General features: G+C 58.8%; 1 protein-coding gene across 6 annotated transcripts in view; it reads left to right on the top strand.

Moving 5' to 3' along the window:
* The first annotated feature begins 1,326 nt into the window (after positions 1-1,326).
* The window catches only part of C14H16orf74 (chromosome 14 C16orf74 homolog), a 29,368-nt gene continuing 21,768 nt past the window's right edge, over positions 1,327-8,926 (top strand). Inside the window, exons 1-2 of one of the 6 annotated variants that reach the window (XM_069549685.1) lie at positions 1,327-1,586; positions 2,950-3,013. The gene's annotated coding sequence lies outside the window, so the exon portion shown is untranslated. The remainder of the gene's footprint in view (positions 1,587-2,949; positions 3,014-8,926) is intronic. The other 5 variants (XM_069549682.1, XM_069549686.1, XM_069549681.1 and 2 more) reach the window with 5 other exon arrangements.

The raw sequence follows: 8,926 nt of genomic DNA, 5'->3' as shown, positions 1-8,926 counted from the left end.
CAGTGCCCAACACAGAGCCGGTGCTCAAAACGTGTTTGTAGAAATGAATGGCTCTCCATTTCTCCTTGTGGAAACCGGGGCACAGAGAAAGCGGGTCTCACAACCAGCTTTTGGCCTCCTCAAGGCTTTTCAGCCTTGTCCTTGCTTCTGTGTGAAGAATGTGGGTGCCTGCCTCCCCTAGGGGTTCCCCGCTCCTTTGTTGCCACCATCTCAGGAGACGATGGGGAGCAGGGCTGTCCCACAGCTCCCCAGGGAGGAACAAGGGCACAGGACCCTCGCAGCCCACCTTCCCTCCCGAGGCTGGGGTGGGGGCCATCCTCCCCCACCTTCCTCTGTTTATGGGGAGGCATGATACATGTCCTATCATTTGGGACTGGATATGGTCCGGGTACCCAACATTTTGCAATATTTTTAGGAATGACTCAAAAGAGAACACAGCTGGAGTGCCAACTCAATGTCCTGCGTCCACTGAAGGCCTGTCATTGTCCTGCTCAGAGGCTCAGTTTCCCTTCCTCTGTTCCCAGAAGGACACAGACCACAGGGCGTGGAGACCTTTCGATCATTAGACAGAGCCGGCCCGACAGGCTGGTGACAATGACGTGAAAAACACTTGGTGGGGGTGGCTTTGTCCCTCCTGGCACGGTAGGAGCCTGTGGAGGCCTCCTGTCTGTGGGAGGCTTCCGGAGAAACCCATCTGGGTACAAGGCCCGTGCATCCACAGGCAGGGAACTGGGCAATTCCTATCAGCTGGGCATCCTCAAAAAACCTGCCACCCCCAGCCGGCCACACTGCTAGCTCAGTCCCACAAGTGGGGTGCAGAAGCATGTGCGGAGAGCCAGAGGGCCAAACGCTAACAGCGGGGCAGCTGTCCCTTTGATCACGCGGGTCATCCGAAGCCCCGGAGGCCAGCGACTAGATGGGTGGGAGTGGGGGAGGGGCGCGTGGCTAGCACGTCCCCAGGGCCCGGGGCTGGCGGGGAGATGGTGGAGCCTCCATTCTCCCCCCTCCCCTTCGCGGCTCGGCGGTGGGGCTCACTCAAGCACGGCCATTAGGTGTGGGGGAACTCCAAGGTCCCACTTCCACCACCCAGGGCTGGGGATGCACAGCCGCAGGGGGCCTGGCACCCAGCCTCGGGGAGAGTCCCGCGGCCCGAACTTTCCCCGGGATCCCCCTTCAGCCGCCCCCACCGGTCGGGCGAGAGGCGGCTAAGGAGAGCGGAGTGAGTCCGCGACGCCGGAGGCGCGGGCGCTGGGCGCGCCCCCGGCTCACTCCCCAGGGAGGCGGCGGGCGGCCCCGCTCCGCCCCAGCGCCGGGCCGGTGCGATCCGGCGCCCGCGGGCGGGGCGGGGCTGCAGTCGGCACCGCCCCCGGGGTCCGGGGAGGGGACGCGGGAGGCGTGCGCGCGGCGGCGGCGGCAGCGGGTGCCGGGATCGCCGGTCGGGGCGGAGCGGGGCCCCAGCGCACTGCCCGGCTCGGGCCATGACCCCCGCTGCTCTCTCTTGTAGACTTGTCGCCGCGGCCCCTCGAGCCCGGCCGTCGCCGCTACGGGCGCCCGGGCGGGCCCCACAGTGAGCCCATCAGGAAGTGGTAAGTGCCCCGCGCCGCGCGCCCCGGTGTGCCCGGCGCTGCCCACCCCACTCCACCCCTCCCTTCCCTTCTGGAAGATACAGCTGTTTCCCAAAGCCGCAGCCCCGCCGAGGAGCGTCCACGCCCCAACAGCTCCCGCCGCGGGAGGGCCATCCCTGAGGAGGACGGGCCCCCACCCCGGGGTGGGGTGCGGTAGGGGACCCTCGCGGGCTCGAGCGTCCCCCCCCCCGCTAGTTCTTGCAGACTTTTCTGCGGAGACGCAGGTTTGGGGAAAGTTGGGCCCCCTCTGGCCATGTTGCAACTTACAGCGGGCGCGTGGGGAGGTGTGTCCCCGCCCGTGGAAGCCGCCGGCCCCCCAGTCTCCACCTGCCACCCCACGCGGTCACGAGTTCCTGGGGAATGGGCCAGACCGCCATTCCTGAAAGCTGGAGAGGAGCCCGGCCGGGGGGTGGGGGCAGGAGGCCTGGAGAGGAACCATTTCCCCTCTATCGAGTATTTCAGAATGTATTATTTATGAACCGCCTCACTTAGGGGCCCCCTTCGCTCCCAGGGCATCAAAGCAGGTTTGCAACCGCAAAGGGCGACCACTGTGAACGCGCTCGCCCCTTGCCTGGCCCGCTGAGCTCAGCGGAACTGGGGGGAGGCACTCCTTACTCAGGTGGACCCACAGTCTGGCTCGGCGCCCCCCCCTTGGTGGGCGGGGTCAAGGCAGAAGGGGCCTCTCTCAGACCTACCCGGGCTGTTAGGCCGCGGTGGAATCCGAAAAGTCGGTGCTGGCTGAGCCTCCTTAGCCTCCTGAGAACGAGGAGGAAGAGGCAGGGAAGGCAGCCTGGTGAGGGCCCTCCTGTAATTGGTGCAGCTTTTGTGAAACAAACACCCCATCTTACAGATGAGAAAACTGAGGATCTCGGAGGCGCATCTGGATTGGCAGGCTGGGGGCGGGGGGGCTTCCTGCAGCGCCCCCAGGGGTGCTGGGGGGCAGCCGCTGTCCCAGGCTGGGTCAACTCCAGAAAGCAGCACCTTACCTGTGCAGGCCACACCCACCATGGGCTCCCTGTCCCCACCCTGGATAGGAGGGAGTCGGTGTATTTATGGAAAGACTTAATCCCTCTGCAGGCCCCAAGGAGGTGGAAAGCTCCGCCAGCCTAATCTCCTCTCCCTGGAAGCCTTTCCCTTGGCAGGTGGGTTGCCCTGGGTGGGCCCTGAGCCCCGGGTTGAGATCACCTCTGGAACTTCCCCTCCATGGCCCTGGAAGGAGAGCAGCACCGCTTCATGTTGACTGAGCCCTGCGTGCTGGTACCCATCACCTGCATTTTCCGTTTTCCTTCTCTCACCTAATACTGTTGTCATCCCTGTTTTACAGATGAGGGCACAGAGGCTCGTAAAGATCAAGTGACTGATCCAAGGTCACACACAGGGGCGGGCGGGTAAGTGGCGAGGCCTAGCCTTGAACCCTAGCCCTCAGAGTGTAGAATCAAACAGTGTAGGCAGACCTTCCCCGGTGAAAATAATGTGTTGTATATTTACAGTAATGTGTGCACCCAGGAGCCCACTCATAGCCGACGCAGCCATAGCCTCCCGTCCGAGCCTGTAGGGGATTGTGTGTGTCCCACAGACAGTGCCACACTGTGGTTACTTTTTATTTGGGTGCAGAGAAAGCAGTTTAGTTTTCTGTTTGCGCTGCAAACCTGAAGGGGATGAGCTGGCCAGCAGGAAAGCTAAGGGCTAATAGTTTGCGACTCCTAACTTCAAGGCTGCTGTAAAAAGGATGACTTGTTTTCTAATTAGCCCCATGATTAGTTAACTGTTAGCCTAACTTCTGTAGAATACCCCTTATTTTTAAACATTTTTACTGATGTGTAACATATGGAAAGTTGCGCACATTGTACGTGTTGAGTTTGACCTCAGGCTCAGAGGGCCAGGTATCATGCTCACATTCACATGGCCAGTCACTGGAAGACCACAGCTTGACCCCGGGAAGCCCAAGACCGTGCCCCGTGACAGCAAGGCGGGTGCAGGCTTTAGTGGGCACCTTGCCTTCCCCCCCAAGCCCATCATCTTTCTCTTCCTGTGGGTGAGCAGCTGTGGGCCAGGCAAGTGCCCCCTGCGGGTCTGTGGCCTAAAGCCCAGGAGAGGCTCATGTTTGTATTCTGTGTACTAGAAAGGGAGGCATGTTAACGCTTGTAGCATCTGTTCCCAGCGCAGTCCCTTTGGCTGCTATTGTAGGAATTCTAATCCTGTTGCGAAAGGAAAGTACCTCTTTTTTTAAAAAAAAAAGAAGGAAACCATGATGTGTCTTAGGCCTGCTGGGAGCCCCCTTGGCCAGTCTGTCAGCAGGCCTTCCCTGTGTTTGCAGTCAGGGGACCTGCCCAAGAGCTGGTCCCGGGCTCCCCCAGCTGGGAGGGGAACCTGATTCCATCTGGTCTGGTGGGTCCACCCACCTAGGCAAACTGTCACATTCTTCAGCTATGAGTCTCCACCCTTGCCCTCTCCTCCGTCCTCCTGCGAGGTCTTGGTTAAGGGAGTGAAGGCTCTGTGTCCCTGTCAAGTCACGAGCTCCACGGGGCTCTTCCGATTCCGTCTGGGAGGTGACTCTAGAGACCGTGATCAGGCTGTTAGCCTGACTCTGCCTTTCACTGACTCCCTGTCTAGGCCTCCATGGGCCTCATCTGGGAAGCCCAGGTGGCCACCTCCATGTAGGGTTGCTAGGTTTAGCAAATAAAAATAACGGCTGCCCCGTTCCATGTGAACTGCAGAAAAATGATGGAGAATGTTCAGCAGGAGTCTGTCCCGTACAGGAGCTGGGCATCCTGTATTTTATTTGGCAGTTTATTTCTCTGACCGCTCCCAGTTCCAGAGATCTGATTCATCCCTGGAGGGGTTTACTTCATCCCCTACAGCCCAACCTCCGTGATCCCCAAAAGCAGAAACCGAAGGAAAGCTAATAGCAGATCCCTTGTGCCCTGAGTGGTTCTGATGTGTTCCACAGGCAGTGCTACGTCTTTATTACTTTACACTTTGTGCAGAGAACACGTTAGTTTACTGTTCTCTTTGCATCAGGAACTGCAGGGAGCGGGCTGGCGAGCACTTCCCTGCTGCGGGCTGATAGTTTGGGGCTCTTATCTGCAAGGCAGCTATAAAGATAGGAACAGACATTTTGGCCAAGGGTGTCCTCTGCCCTGGAGCTGCCCAGGCTTCAGAGGGGCCATGAGGGGCCATTTGGTGTGCAAAGTGGCCGACATCCATCTCTCTGGCCACTGCTCAGGGGAGAGGCAGACCCCTGCAGGAGGAAGTAAGTTTTTATCTCTCACTGCCCATCCGTGTCACCAGAGAGGGTTCTGTCACGGCCGTTTGGCAGTAGGAAGATTCTTATGCCCAAGTGCAAGAAAGGACCTGTTTTAACTCAAGCTGTTGTGCAAATAATTAACAGCCTGATATTTTGAAGGGAACATAAACAGAACCTGATTCGATATGAAAGGGTGGTTTTTCACACTCCTGCGAATGTGTGAAAAAGAGAGTACATTTATACCTAAACGCGGTTCTCTTGGGCCTGACGGCTTGCCTACCTTCTTGCCAAGCTAGGGGGCCCCCTCCCATGGAATCTCTCCGGGAATAGACCTCAGCGTGTAGAATGATAGACATAGAAGCCATGGGGTGCAACTGACCTGGCTTTGAGCTCTGGCCTCCCAGAGCTGCTACCGGACCGCCCAGAGCTCCACTCCTTCATCTGTAAGTCACAGATGCGATGATGTTATCTCGCTGGGTGTTGTCAGGTTTAGGAATTTTTGTAATGAACTCAGCCTCTTGAAAGCATTAGCTTGACATCTGTGTCAGTGGTGAGGATGAAGTTTAGGGGGACATAGCCCGCTCCCCACAGTCAGATGTCTGTATGGCTTCCATTTGGACAGATAAACATCCCGTCTATCAGGACCGTCTCCCGCAAAGGCACCTGCCATCTCTGCTGGGGGCAGCCCCAATCACTGAGGGAGTGGAGTGGGTGGGGCGCTGTCCACAGTCCTACATAAACCACCCTGGGGAGTGCCTCTTCCTTCTGCTGTAACTGGCTACACCTCGGACTTGGGGACCGCATGGCAGGCTCCCACACAGCGTCCCCACAGGCTGCTGAAGGGTGACACCATGACGCTGACAGATGATGATGATGGTGACGATGGCTCCAGGCCCTGTCCTGGAGGCTGGGTCAGGATGCCTGTTCTATAACTGAGGACTTGGAGCCGGAGGGGCGGGGGTGGGGAAGGAGGGCGGTGAAGCATCAGCGTCTCAGGCTCAGAGAGGAAAAGGACTTGGCCAAAGGTCACACAGCCTGTACAGACTCCTGGTTCCTCTCAGCCCCTCCCAAGGCCACTTCATTCCTCCTGCCCTTGTGGGGCGTTACAGCAACGTGCATGGGGATGAGAAAGGTCGGTTGGTGAAAACTGCGTTTGGAAGTTTTAGAAACCAGAAATAGAATCATTCCACCTAGCCCTGACCTCACCACGTGACATTTGCCTGACCCTCGCACAGCTCCCCGTCCCCTGGTGTCCACTGGATCCAGGCTGCAAGCTCCTCCTCACTCCTTACCTTCCTTCCTTTTTTCCCTGAATGTTTGGAGATAGGTATTTCTCAAGTCACAGGACAGCTTTAGCGACAAAACCTATCCATTCAGGACAGTTTTCTGGGAGGAGCAGGGAACCAGAGCGCCTTCCCCCAGCCAGAGCCGCCGCCCCTGGCCACCCCTCCAGCCACACCGGAGACGGGGTAGGGGAGTTGGACGTGATGTTCCCACTGCATTCTGGCTCTGCCGGGGCAGGGGGCGGGGGGTGTTCTGTGGAGTCTGGGTAAATAACTGCTCTCTGCTTTACCTTGCTGAATGCTTCCCTTGAATAGTTTCCAGTTTCAGAAAAGTTCCTAGAACAGTAGGAGCTAACGTATATCCTTCACCGGAAGTGAGCGTGTAGCCACAGTTGCTTCATTGGTGTGGATTTCTGGCCAGACTCTGAGAGTGAATCTGCAGAAATGATGGCCCGGGACCCTAAACACCCCAGTGTGTGTGTCCTCAGAGCTGGGACCACCTCTTACAAAATGCAGCCCAGCGATCAGAATCACAAAACTCGACCACAGCCCCATGCTGTCACCTCCTGGACAAGTGTCTTTCTTTTGACCATTTTACTAGTTTTCAAACTAGAGACAGAAGCATGTCGTGAACGCCCGTGTCCCAGCGTCAGCAGCAGACAAGGCAGCGCCCCGCACCCTCCACGCCTCTGCTGCTGTTTCTCTGTTGGGCTTTACGGCAGCGTCCTGCCGTCGCTTCGTCAGTGTGGACTTCAGTGTGGATCACTGTCGTGTAGCCCTAGGGTGGGATGTGTCGTGTAAGCTGTTGGGTTGGGCGGTGGCCAGCGTGTACCCCAGACAGAACAGAAGAGCGTGGACTGTGAGATCAGAGTTCACTGCATGGCTGAGATGTGCTGTGGCCAGCGGGGGCCCTGGGAGGTTGCTGTGGTCCTGACCTCAGGGCCACAGACCCCTGGGCAAGAGGCCCATGAGACAGACGGGAGGGGAGCTCTGGGGTTGAAAGCGTAGGCTTGGAATCCCTACCCCACCACCTGCTCCCCATACAACCCTTCTGCAGGTTAACTAACTTCCTGGTGCCTCAGTTTCCCCATTAGCAAAGTGGGGGTCGGAACGGCTCCAGTGTCACCAAGCTGTCGTGAGGCTTAAACAGCCGTGAATGGAGGCACTCTGGAGGGCGCTGGGCACAGAGTGGGTGCTCGAGAGAGGCGCCCATCCCTACCCCACAGGCCTTCTCTGGGGCTCTCCCTTCCTCCAGCACCGCACACCCCCACCCAAGGAAGGGTACACACTCCTGGCAGCTCATCCCACCCATTAGAATCGCCCCGCCCCTACCTCCAGAGCTTTGGATAAGCCCAGTCCAGACTGCAGCCCAGGCCAATGGGGAGCCTTTGGGAGAGGGACCTCCTGCCAGGCTCTGATTCCCAGCTCTGGGCCTGCTCCAAGTAGGAAGCGTCCTTTACACGCAGCCGTCCTGACTCTGTTCCCATCCGTGTCTGACTGTCCCTCTTGCCCTCTTCCTCCCCAGTCAATCCCCTGCCCGCCCACAAGTCCAGCCTGGCTAAAATTGAAGCCTTTGCCCTGGCCACTCCTCCAGACTGACCCCTCCTGGGGTCCTACCATCTCACCAGCTTGTACATCACCCCAGCTTCCAGCAGCTTCTCCCCTGCACCCTGGCTGCCCCGCCTTCTCCAGTGCTCAGACTCCACGGTTTCTGACCCGGAGCTGAGCATCTGAGTCCCATGGGGCCTTGTTACAACATCGATTCCAGCTCAGTGCACCCAGGTGGGGCTGAGAGGACGCACTGTTAATGAGCTCCTGGGGGTGCCGAGGCTGCTATGAGCAAGGCCTGGAGGGGGACTGGCCTGCACAGCCCGCTAGAATGCAGAAGCTACTACATGTGCTCAGGAAAACCCCTGCACTATGTAACCAGCCTCCAGAGACCCCACAGTGCGGCTCAGCCTGGGCCCTTCTGTGGCCTGTTCCTCTGGTCCTCGCATGTCCTCTGGGCCTTTGCACATTCTGTTCCTTCAGCCTGGGGGTTTCCCGCTTGGCTGGCTCCTGTCTTTGGGGCCATGGTCCCCAGGCCTCCCAGGCTGGGACCGGAACCTTCCTCTGGCCTCCTGGCCTCAGACGGCACTACTGCACCCTTACTCAGGTGCAGGGTCCCATTCGGCCTTATATCCACCTGTGTCTGGTCTCCCAAGATCAGATGCCAGGATGGGAAATGTGTAAGAAGTATATTGAGGAAAGTAGGGAAGGGGGCTGGGAGGCCCGGACCCAAGCAATGAGGGAGGAGGAGACAGGAGGATGGGTGGGGGCAGCCATGGACAGTTGGCCAAGCCAGAGTCAGCCGTCAGGGTGCCTATCTCAGATCCCAGCCTCCCATCCAGGCTTGCACCGCAGGGGTGGCGGAGACCTGTAGGGTGCTGCTCACAGCCACCCCCCGGCCCCTGGTGTCTCCCTGCGAGTGCAGGAGTCCCCATCCTCAGCTTCTCAGAGCCCCGAGCACCCCCCTGCAGAGCTTCACAGACCCCTGAGGGGGGCCCTCGTGGGGGTCAGGGCAGTCCTAGGTTGGAACCCCAACTCCACTCCTAGTAAGCTGTGTAGCCTCAGGGAGCCACCACCACCTCTCTGAGCCTTGATTTTCTCATCCATAAAGTGGGGACAGTGATAGCACCTCCTAGGGTTGTAACAGAGTCAAATGTCAGGAGACTGTGAGCCGCTGCCTGTTTCTCCAGCAGCTCCTCAGAACACCCGCCTTGCAGGGAGAT

The sequence above is a fragment of the Ovis canadensis genome, chromosome 14 (assembly GCF_042477335.2).
Source record: "Ovis canadensis isolate MfBH-ARS-UI-01 breed Bighorn chromosome 14, ARS-UI_OviCan_v2, whole genome shotgun sequence".
NCBI classification, from domain to species: domain Eukaryota; kingdom Metazoa; phylum Chordata; class Mammalia; order Artiodactyla; family Bovidae; genus Ovis; species Ovis canadensis.
Note: the sequence above shows the minus strand (reverse complement) of the source record. Positions and strands in the feature narration are given on the sequence as shown.